The 11,685-nt window shown below is 41.9% G+C and overlaps 1 pseudogene; it reads right to left on the bottom strand.

The window, feature by feature from the left end:
* Positions 1–3,145: 3,145 nt before the first annotated feature.
* LOC115938492 (U2 spliceosomal RNA) lies at positions 3,146–3,274 on the bottom strand (annotated as a pseudogene).
* Positions 3,275–11,685: the final 8,411 nt, after the last annotated feature.

Below are 11,685 nucleotides of genomic sequence, written 5' to 3'. Positions count from 1 at the left end.
CCTTAATAGCCCTCAGTGCAAAATATTTCCAAGATAGTGCCTAGAATCTCACCATTAGAGATTCACTTTTTAGGCAAAACCCTTAAGAAAGGTGTTTCAGTCTGATACAGTATCCTTCCTGGAGGTCTGTATGTTGGGGTTTAGAAGCTAACAACCAGGTGTGTGTATGTGTTGTAAGAGGTGGGAGGTGTGAGGGAAATATAGCCAAAAGTCAGCTAAAAGAACAGTGTGCTATGAGAATGGGTTCATTCCACCACCAAAAGGCATCGTCTTGATGAGCAAAGCAGATCAAGTAGTTAAAAACCTTCAGTGGATTCTTCATCACCCCTGCCCCATGTCCCACTTTGGGATCTAAAGAATTCCCATAAGGAAACTCAAGGAGACAGAGGCCTTCAAAGGAGCTGGTATGTGTGATTCTAGGTCTGGGGCACTTGGATTAAATCAGGTGGGATGTGGGTGTGGCCACTGCTCCTTGCAGTTTGGAGGAGGTACCTGCATTAACTCCTTGGAGAAGCAGCCAGAAGTGGGATGGACAGAGCTGGCCCTCACCCCTGGTGTGGCAGGACCCCATTCAAATTACAGGATCCCCAGTGAGGGCCAGGCCTGTGTACCAGAGGCCATCTGAACCCCCTCCCCCATGGGGGTCTTCCAACACGCTCTGGCAGCCCCAAGAATGAAGCAAAAGCGTTCCCTATGCAGCCTCTCCGAAGCTGTTCTTCTACCTCTGGTTCCTCTTTGATGCCCTGGCTTCTCCATCTCAGTGGTATGGAGAATGACATTGTTGGTAACTGTCATCGATGGGGCCACGCTCACCCCCAACATAATGGCCATTGTCTCAATAAAACCCAGTGACCCCAACCTTCTTAAACAAATGGGATGAACCATGTCCTTTTTTTTTTTACTCCTTATTCACTTAGTCTGGTGGTCTGAAATCCAATCTGCTTACTAGAATCCTGGTGAAGGGGCATCAGAATTAGGATGCTTGGAACTCCCCAGTCCCCCACACAGAGATTCTGACTTAATGTCCCGAGAGTAGCCAGAAGCTTCAAAAAGCTTCCCAGATAATTCTTTTTGTTTTTTGTGTTTTTTTTTTTGCTTCCCAGATAATTCTTATGTGCTGCCTGGGCTGAGAACCACTGAGTTAGCCCAACACCTAATTTGATTGTCTTATTTCCCAGCCTCCTTGTCAACACACACACCACACACACACACAGTTCTCCTTACAAAGCTTCAGACACACATGCTGTTTGGCTGGAATGGCTGTTCCTTTCTCTTTATTGTTTTCCTCTTTCTTGACTCCTTAAATCTGAAAAATATTAAATTTTTTTTTTTACATCCATTATCTTATTTGACCCCCACAAGTGAGCTAGGATGTAGATGCATGTTAGCGGTGGAATGGACCCATCCTCGTAGGACCTTGGATTTTCAGGATCATCTTTGAGAGTGACCCCCTTGGCCTCACTCAGTGGGAAAAGCAGGGTAAGCCCAGGAGCCCCTGTGCCCCCCACTCGACCCCCCGCCCCACCACCGACAATTCAAACTGGGCGACTCATACCACTGTCAAAATTCAAGATATCTTTGTGCCCAGCTCATCAAAAACCAAACACTCAGGCACTTGAATAAGATAAGCAATTTGTGGCTTTGTAAAAAGTCAATGCAATTCAATTTAGACCTCTTTAGGAGTGCGCCTGCCTCTCACATTTATTGTTTCCTTGTATAACCTGCTGCAGCAAAGGGACTGCAGATTCGTCTTCTGTTTGCGAAGTGGGACGAAGTCCCTGGAATGAGTGACCTTCAAGAGCCACACGAAACTTACAAATGAAGCTGTCTCCGAGAAACCTCATTCTTGCCTCAGCTCACAGCTTTCTTGCTTTATATAGATTTGATTTTCCAAATGGCAGATTATAAAACTAGCAATTTTTTTCCTGCTAAACTCAAATGCTTTAATTTTGTCTTTTTTTCCCCCTTCTTAACCAAGAGTGATGTTTTTAAAATGCAGTCCCCACTCTAATCTTTACCACTCCTGAAAGGGTCCATTTTTTTTAACCCACGAAAGCATCTTTGTGCCAAAAGTGGGGTCCCTGGAATGTGCTTCTGTCTTCTTGGGCCAGAGGTGCATTTCTTTTTCTGTTTGTTTTTTTTTCACTTTGTCACAGAACAAATTGCTCTTAGCTTCTCTTTATTTGCTCCTTTGTTGGTTTATTTAGAAAACAGGACCAATTTAGAAAACAGGACCTTGTCAAACAAATTCAAACGAAGTGTGAATAATAATAATAATAATAATAATAATAATAATGTTAATGATGGGGTATCTATCTATCTATCTATCTATCTATCTATCTATCTATCTATCACTTATCTATCCATCTACAGCCAAGCACTGTACTTGGCATTCTGTATATGCTTTTTGATTTAACCCTTGCAACAACCCTACGATGTAGGTATTACCAGCCTCATTTTATTGATGAGGCTCAGAGAGATTATGTAACTTTCCCAAGGTTGCATAGCTAGTAAATGCCAAAGAGGTCAAAGCTATGCCTGGCTGAATCCTAAGCAACACCCCATGGCTTCCAGGCCCCCAGTGTTTCACATTACTTCCTGCTTCAGTTACTCATGCCTCAACTGTGAGAGCTTCTCAGGCAGGACTTTCTCATATTAGAGTCTCTTTCTGGTGCATATCCTGGGGTCTTCAAAGCCACCCTGTCTTGAAGGACCCATGGGAGCAGAAGATGACAGTTTTGAAGCCTTCCCTTTGTTTTTTTGTTTGTTTTATTTTTTAATTAACACATAATGTATTATTTGTTTCAGGGGTACAGGTCTGTGATTTATCAGTCTTACATAATTCACAGTGCTCACCATAGCACATACCCTCGCCAGTGTCCATCACCCAGCCACCCCATCCCTCCCACCCCCTCCACTCCAGCAACCCTCAGTTTGTTTCCTGAGATTGAGTCTCTTATGGTTTGTCTCCCTCCCCGGTTTCATTTTCTTTCATTTTTCCCTCCCTTCCCCTATGATCCTCTGTCTTGTTTCTCTTTCTCAAATTCCTCATATCAGTGAGATCATATGATACTTGTCTTTCTCTGATTGCCTTATTTCGCTTAGCATAATACCCTCTAGGTCCATCCATGTCATTGCAAATGGCAAGATTTCATTTTTTGATGGCTGTATAATATTCCATTGTATATATACCACATCTTCTTTATCCATTCATCTGTTAAACTGATAAGAACAGATACTACACTTGATCTTAGCCAAATGACCGAGAAGCAATATCCATTCATCTGTTGATGGACATCTAGAAGCCTTCCCTTTGATTGCATTGTCATGTCTATCTTTTTTTTTTAAAGATTTTATTTATTTATTTGAGAGAGAGAGAATGAGAGACAGAGAGCACGAGAGGGAGGAGGGTCAGAGGGAGAAGCAGACTCCCTGCCGAGCAGGGAGCCCGATGCAGGACTCGATCCCAGGACTCCAGGATCATGACCTGAGCCTAAGGCAGTCGCTTAACCAACTGAGCCACCCAGGTGCCCCTATCTTAATTCTAGGCTTCTGCAGGATTCTTAGTATCAGAACTTAACTGACATGTTTTCACCCATGTTGGAAGCTTCCTTTCCTCTCTTTCATTACCTGGGTGGAAACCCATCAACTGCCCCCTTACCCTCAGGCCCCCCTGGCTCACTCTCACTCTTGGCCCTAGGGAAACCACGGGGCTTGCAGTCACACTCACTTGCAGCCCCTGGGGACCAGATGAGGTTGTGGCCATACATTTCTTCCTCTCCTTTTTGACCCAAGCATCCTGGAATTGGCTTTGAAGTGATCAAGGACAGACACTTCCTACCAGAGTCAAAATGGTCCCCCCATCTTTCCAGAAGACCAGAATATTCAAAGACGGAGGCACCAGGCATCACAAGGAATCCAGTGCATTAGAATAGAATGCCAGTGCAAATGGTGGGTATTCATCCTTTCTGATGGCTGGGTAATATTCTGTTGTATATATGGACCACATCTTCTTTATCCATTCGTCTGTTGAAAGGCATCTCGGCCCCTTCCACGGTTTGGCTATTATGGACATTGCTGCTATGAACATCGGGGCGCATGTGCCCCTTCTTTTCACTACATCTGTGTCTTTGTGGATGGAACTAGAGGATATTATGCTAAGTGAAATGAGTCAAGCAGAGAAAGTCAATTATCATATGGTTTCACTTATTTGTGGAACATAAGGAATAGCATGGAGGACATTAGGAGAAGGAAGGGAAAAATGAAGGGGGGGAATAAGAGGGGGAGATGAACCATGAGAGACTATGGACTCTGGGAACCAAACTGAGGGTTTTAGAGGGGAGGGGGGTGGGGGGATGGGTTAGCCCAGTGATGGGTATTAAGGAGGGCATGTATTGCATGGAGCACTGGTGTTATAGGCAAACAATGAATCATGGAACACTATATCAAAAACTAATGAAGTATTGTATGGTGACTAACATAATAGAAAATAAATAAATTTTAAAAAAATTAAAAAAAAAAAGAGTAGAATGTCAGCGAGGAGAAATACCAGAAATGCTGGATTATGACTTTTTATCTGATCTTTCTTCTAGTATCTTTTGTTTGGACCAAACAGAGACCCAGGCACCTCTACCTGAGCTGCACAACTGAGCCTCAGTCTTTCTCCACATCCTCACTCATGGGTGCCATTGCTCCCCACCCCGTCAGGGGGCTGATGCCTCCTTCCATTTTCTTCGCAGCTTTCCCCCTTCCCTCCCCAAATCCTGTTTATCATGCAGCATCAGGTTGCCATTGTTTTGTTTTCATTACATTTATCTTCAAGGTTACTTTCTGCTTAGGGAAGATAATGTTTGTTCTCCAGAGAGGATAGTGATCTAAAGTTTGAATTTTTAAAAATTGTATTTAAGAAAGAATAAGCAGTCCTATTAAAACCATGAAGATATGCAGGCACGAGGAGGAAATGAAAAAAGTCGTGCAGATGGTACAGAAATGACTGAAGATGGGGGATAGTCACTTGTGTAATCCTGATGGGTGAAATTGAGGAGAGCAGAAACAGTTTGAATCAAAATGGTATGCGGTTATGGAAGTAAAGGTGATGGCAACAGCGGCTGGGTGGCCGTGCTTGGGAGCAGGGAGTTATGGGGAGGAATCCTGGGGATAAATTCTTTCCCTGGGAACCTGGCTGCCTTGCATGTGACTGCAGCCCAGCCCTGAGCACAGATGTGGGAAACTTTCATGCATAAGGCACCTCTGAATTCTGGAACCAAATGGCCCCGCCATTTGGACAGCTCCTCCTCATGACAGTCGTCAGACTTGGTGCTTTCCCTGGTGTTTACAATGACTGGAGCCGTGGGGCTCCTGGGTGGCTCAGTCAGTTAAGTGTCTGACTTTGGCTCAGGTCATGATCCCAGGGTCCTGGGACCGAGCGCCCCGTCTGGCTCCCTGCTCAGTGGGGAGTCTGCTTGTCCGTCTTCCTCTCTGCCCCTCTCTCCACTCATGCTCTCTCTCTCTCAAATAAATAAATAAAATAAAAAACAAAACAACAACAAAAAAACAATGACTGGAGCCCTGACTAGGAGTCGAATGGAGCTCTACGAAGCCTGAGCAACCTCTGCCCTGCTGCCTTTCCGAGCCCATGACTGAACTGCTAGGGGGCTCATGGATGTGGGGTCTGTGATGACTGTCCCACAGGAGAACCAGGCATGGGAAGAAGGAAGGCAAGGCTAGGCTGTCTTCTTGCACCTCACGCTTGAAAGGCTCACATGTTCAGCTGATGAACTGGAAGGAGAAATCTCAAGAAGGACAAGTAAATAAATGTCAGAAGAGCCTTCAAAGCAGAGCCAGGATACAAACAGAGGGGCGTTCAGGGGCTGTGTTTATCACATGCAGCTTCATAACAACATGTCAGTTTTTGCCCAATCAACATACTAGTCACCCTGGGAAAATCAGTTTGCCTGATGTTGATAAAGTAGTTGTTTTCTGCATGTGCCAAGTGGGGAAGGAAGAGGCGTTGGCAGCAAGTGGGTGACAGGACAACTAAGCAGAGTAGCTGGAGGAGGTGGGAAGGGGCAGTGCAGGAGATGAGAGCTCATAGACTGTGGGCATCAGGAGGGGCCTTGTCCCACTCCCTGGCTCAGATACCATCAATGGTCTTCCTAACACCTGTTGCTCCCTCTTCCTGGCTGACAGAATTCTAATTTAATTGTGATCAGCAATTTGCTCAGGCAATGGAGCATGATTGGTCTAAGCCAGTCATGACGATTCTGTGTGCCACTTTCTGTTTTTTTTTTTTAATTTTTTTTTAAGATTTTATTTATTTATTTGACAGTGAGAGACACAGTGAGAGAGGGAACACAAGCAGGGGGAGTGGGAGAGGGAGAAGCAGGCTTCCCGCCGAGCAAGGAGCCCGATGCGGGGCTCGATCCCAGGACCCTGGGATCATGACCTGAGCCGAAGGCAGACGCTTGAACGACTGAGCCACCCAGGCGCCCCTGTGTGCCACTTTCTTAGCTGCTCCTCTAGCTGGGTGAGGGACACACGACTCCATTGTGGTCAGGGAAACATAACGGGTATGTCCCGGAAGACTCCAAGGAAGCTTCACTCTCCTGGTAAAAAGTTCAGATGGGGCTGGTAGTCTTCTAACCTTCTGCCTGTTTTCTGCCTTGAGCACAGATATGGTTCTTAGAGCCACAACAGACACTGTGTGGCCCTGAGATGGCAAGGTGACACATCAGTGATGGCAGGACAGAACGGTAGAGAGATTGGAACCTCTGAATGATGTTTCTGGGCAGTTGCGCCAAACCCAGAGCAGCCTACCTCTGGATTTCTTCCTGTGTGAGATAGTTAATATCTTTACTGCTGGAGCCACTGCTTATCAAGTGTTTTATTTCTTGCAGAAGAGGATGCCAGGGGCCCACGGAGGGGCCAGAACCTGCCCAAGGTCACAAAGTTGATTATAGGTCTCCCTCCACAGATTTCAAGCTGTTTCTTGAAATCTCCCACCCCTCACTTCAACCACCCTGGTCTAGGCCCATCCCACCAACCCCCTTCTCTCTCTCTCTCTCTTTTTAAATTTTATTTATTTTTTGACAGAGAGACAGCGAGAGAAGGAACATAAGCAGGGGGAGTGGGAGAGGGAGAAGCAGACTTCCCGCCGAGGAGGGAGCCTGATGCAGGGCTCGATCCCAGGACCCCGGGATCATGACCTGAGCCAAAGGCAGACGCTTAACCAACTGAGCCACCCAGGAACCGCCCAAAACCCCCTTCTCAATTTCAGTGCTCTCCCCCCATGGGTTCTGTCTTAGTGTATCTTTCTCAAATCCAACTTTCTGCATGTCAGCTCCCCACCCTGATCCTATCATGGATGATAGTGGAGGCAGATTTAAATGCAAGGTCCTCTGCTTGGCACCACCGTCCTCTCCCTGACTGGGTGTACCCAGCTCGTCTCCTCACTGCACCAACCCCCGTAATGATTATCCTTCTATCAGGTTTGGGCACCTCTGTCCTTCTACCTTATTCTTCCCTGCCTCTTCTGTTCCCACTGCTACTCATTCTACAAGGTCCGCCTCCTCCATGAGGCCCACTCTGATGGCCTGTGGTACTAACTGTCAGGATTATACTTCTGGGCACGAATTCTTTCTGTCTTAACACTTCATCTTATGTTGTCTCCTAAATGTCTTATTAGCACTTCTTTGGGAAGAAGGACTGGTCTTCTGCATCTTTTGACTACTTCACAGTTTCTAAGTCATGGCATGTAGTTGGTGCTCAAAAATACTTGGAGATTATACAATTTTATAGCATGTTTTTAAAGTAACATGTTAACATTAAAATAACACGTTAGTTAATTTGTAAAATTTGGAAAAGTTAAAAAAAAAACCCTGTAATATCAACACCCATGGAAATCTATGATGGCATTTGGCCTTATTTCCTCTTGGTTGTTAATCCTCCAAAAATTGAAATAATATTAACACAATGATTTATTGATAAATCTCTATTGTGGGAAGAAGTAAAACTATGTGCAGATGACACGATCTTGTACATAGAAAATACTAAGGAATCCACAAAATGACTGTGAGAACTGATAAACAAGTCTAGGAAGGTTGCAGGATATGAGATCGATATACAAAAATCAATTATAATTCTATACACCAGCAATAAACAATCTGCAAATGAAATTAAGAAATAATTCCATGTATAAAAGCATCAAGAATAAAATACTTAGGAATAAATTTAACAAAGTGTAAGACTTGTACTCTGAAAACTACAAAATACTTTGTAAAGAAATTAAATAAATGGAAAGACATCCCATGTTTATGGATAGGAAGACTTCATATTTCTTAGATGGCTATATTCTCCAATCTGCTCTGTAGATTGAATGTAACTCTGATCAGAATCCTGGCTGGCTTTTTTTTTTTTTTAGCAGAAATTAAAATGTTGATTCTAAAATTCGTATGTGAATATAAGAAAGCCAGACTCGCTAAAACCATCTTGAAAAAGGACTCAAAACTTCATTATTTCAAAACCTATGACAAAGATAGAAAATCAAGAGAATGTGGTATTGGCATAAATACAGACATATAGAGCAGTGGAATAAAATGGAGGTACCAAAGCAAAACTTCTTCTTCTTCTTTTTTTTTTAAAGATTTTATTTATTTATTTGACACAGAGAGAGAGAGAGAGCACAAGCAGGGGGAGAGGCAGGCAGAGGGAGAGGGAGAAGCAGACTCTCTGCTGAGCAGGGAGCCCGACGTAGGGCTTGATCCCAGGGCCCCAGGATCATGACCTGAGCCCAAGGCAGACATTTAACTGACTGAACCACCCAGGTGCCCCCAAAACAAACTTCACACTTATGGTCATTTGCTTTTCAACATGGGCACCAAGATAATTCAATGGGAAAAGAATTTTCAACAAATGGTACTGGAACAACTGGAAAGCTATGCACAAAAGAAAGAATGAAGTCAGGTTCCTTCCTTATACCAAAAACTCAGTATGGACCAGATATCTCAATTTATGAGCTAAAAGTATAAAACTTGTCAAAGAAAAAGCATAGGAGTAAGTCTTCATGACCTGAAATTAGAGAAAGCCTTCTTAGATACAACCTGAAAAGCACAAACAAGAAAAAGAAAAAGATAATTTGACCTAATCAAAGTTAAGGACTTTTGTGCTGCAAATGATATCATTAAAAAAGAAAAGGCAACCCATAGAATGGGAGATTTGCATGTCACATATCTGATACGTGGCTTGTATCCAGAATATACAAAGAACTCTTATAACTCAATAATGTAAAGATAATAAACCAATTTAAAAATGGACAAAGGATCTGAATAGACATTCCTCCAAAGAAAATATACAAATGGCCAACAAGCACATGAAAACATGTTTGATATCATTAACCGTCAGGAAAAAGCAAATCAAAACCACAATGAGATACCACTTCATACCCACTAGGATGGCTATAATAAAAACACAAATAGTAACACGTGTTGACAAGAGTGTGGAGAAACTGGAGCCCTCCCGTACTGCTGGTGGGAATGTCAAATAATTTATCTGAGTTAGAAAACATTGTGGCAGTTTTTCAAACAGCTAAGCATAGAGTTACCATATGATCTAACAATTCTACTTCTACTTTAATGCATAAGAGAAATGAACACTTAGGTCACACTAAAATGTTAATATCAACATTATTCACAATAACAAAAGAGTAGAAACAATTCAAGGGTCCATTAACAGATGAATGAATGAATAAAATGTGGCATATCTGTATAATAGAATATTATTCAACAGTAAAACGTCCTGATGCATGCTATAACATGGATGAACCTTGAAAACATCATGCTGATTGTAAGATACTAGTTGTTAAAAGACTGTATCTTGTATGATTCCACTGATAGGGAATGTTTAGAATAGACAAAACTGTAGAGACAGAAAATATGTCAACGGTGGCTCAGAGCTGGGGGTTAAGAGAGGTAATGAGAGGTGACTCCTGATGAGTTCAGGGTTTCTCTTTGAGGTTATAAAAATGTTCCAAAATTGATTGTTGCATATCTCTGTCGATGTGTTAGAAAAAAAATCTTTGAATTGTAGATTTCAAATGGGTGAATTAGATCGTATGTGAATTATATCTCAGTACACTGCTAAAAGCGTATTGTGGGTAAGTCTCTTTGGTCCATAAACATTCGTTCAAAATGTACTTATTGTGGCCACATAATATTTCATTATGCAAGTAAACCATACTTTGTTTAGTCAGAACTATATTCACAGACATTTAAATTGTTTTTACTCCAGTGGTCAAGACAAAGATGAACATTCTTACATATAAACACCCTGTGCATTGATGATTATTTCCTTAGGATAGATTCCTAACAATTAAAACTCTTCTTATAAATTGCCAAATAATCCCAGAAATGGTTTGCCAACCAGAGTGCCTCATTCATCAGACCTCCTTCAACACGCAGTATTACCAGACAGACATGCCTGTGATGGTCCCGTTTGGGGAAATGGTAAGTTACTGATGTTGAGGTTTTGGTGTGTTCGCTCGCTTACTCATTAGTGAGGTTAACCATTTTCTCAAACATATACTGGGTAAATTTTTCTATCTTTTCCTTTGCAAATTGATCATGTCCTCTGCTTGCTTGCTTATTTATTTAGTTATTTATTTAAGGAGGGCACTTGATGTGATGAGCACTGGGTGTTATATGCAACTGATGAATCTCTAAATTCTACTCCTGAAATTATTAATACACAGTATGTCAACTAACTTGAATTTAAATAAAATCTAAAAAAAATAAAATAAATATTTCTTGTTAGTTTATAAGGACATTTTATGGTTAAAGTATTAAAACTTGTCACCATCATGGAAGTATTCTCAATTTGTCTATTTCCCTCTTAATTCTGTTTTTCTGTTTCTTTTAAAGGCAGAGGTTCTTCATTTTATGTAGTCAAATGTACTGATTTTATTTTGAGATTTCTTGTTTTCTTTTATCCTTAGGAAGTCCTCACATCCTCTATATTTTCTTCTATTTCTGTGGGTTTGTGTTTATAATTAACCTTTTATTGATCTGGAATTTGTGATGATTTCTGATATTCAGTTAAGATCCATCTTCTCTCCCTGATTGTTACTAAATTATCCCAACTTTTTAAAAAAATTAAATTCTCCCTTTTTTGCCTCTATGAGTTTGCAACAATACTTATATTACAAACATATATGTATGTTTCTGGCCTTTGCAGGCATTTGGGTAATTTATAAATACAGCCCCCAATTGGAGTGCTTTGCTAGTCTCTTGCTGTATTAGTATTAATCTGTTACACTTTTTATAGCTTTACAATGTGTTTAATAAACTGTGAGGCAAATTCATCCCCATGTACTTCTTTATCAAATTTGTTTGGCTATCCTTACCCATTTAGTCTCCTCAGTGAGATTTAGGGGGACTTTTCCAGTTCCCTGATCCCCATCCTCTAACCTACCAACTCCCTAAAGCATCCTTTGTGACTGAAATATTTCACGTATGGTCTACATAATATGAAAAAAATGTGATCTTTTTCATCACATCTTGAATAGACACATTTTGGGGTGTCTTAGCAGCCTATGCATTATTTCTCCGGTAACTGCACCCCCACAGAATAGTCATGACAATCATGTCATAATATGAGACCCCCAACTGTCCCTCCTCACAGCCAATTGAGCCG

This window comes from Leptonychotes weddellii, chromosome 3 (genome assembly GCF_054177405.1).
Source record: "Leptonychotes weddellii isolate Sample4059 chromosome 3, ASM5417740v2, whole genome shotgun sequence".
Lineage (NCBI taxonomy): Eukaryota > Metazoa > Chordata > Mammalia > Carnivora > Phocidae > Leptonychotes > Leptonychotes weddellii.
The sequence above is the reverse complement of the archived record's forward strand: the minus strand, read 5'-3'. Positions and strand labels throughout refer to the sequence as shown.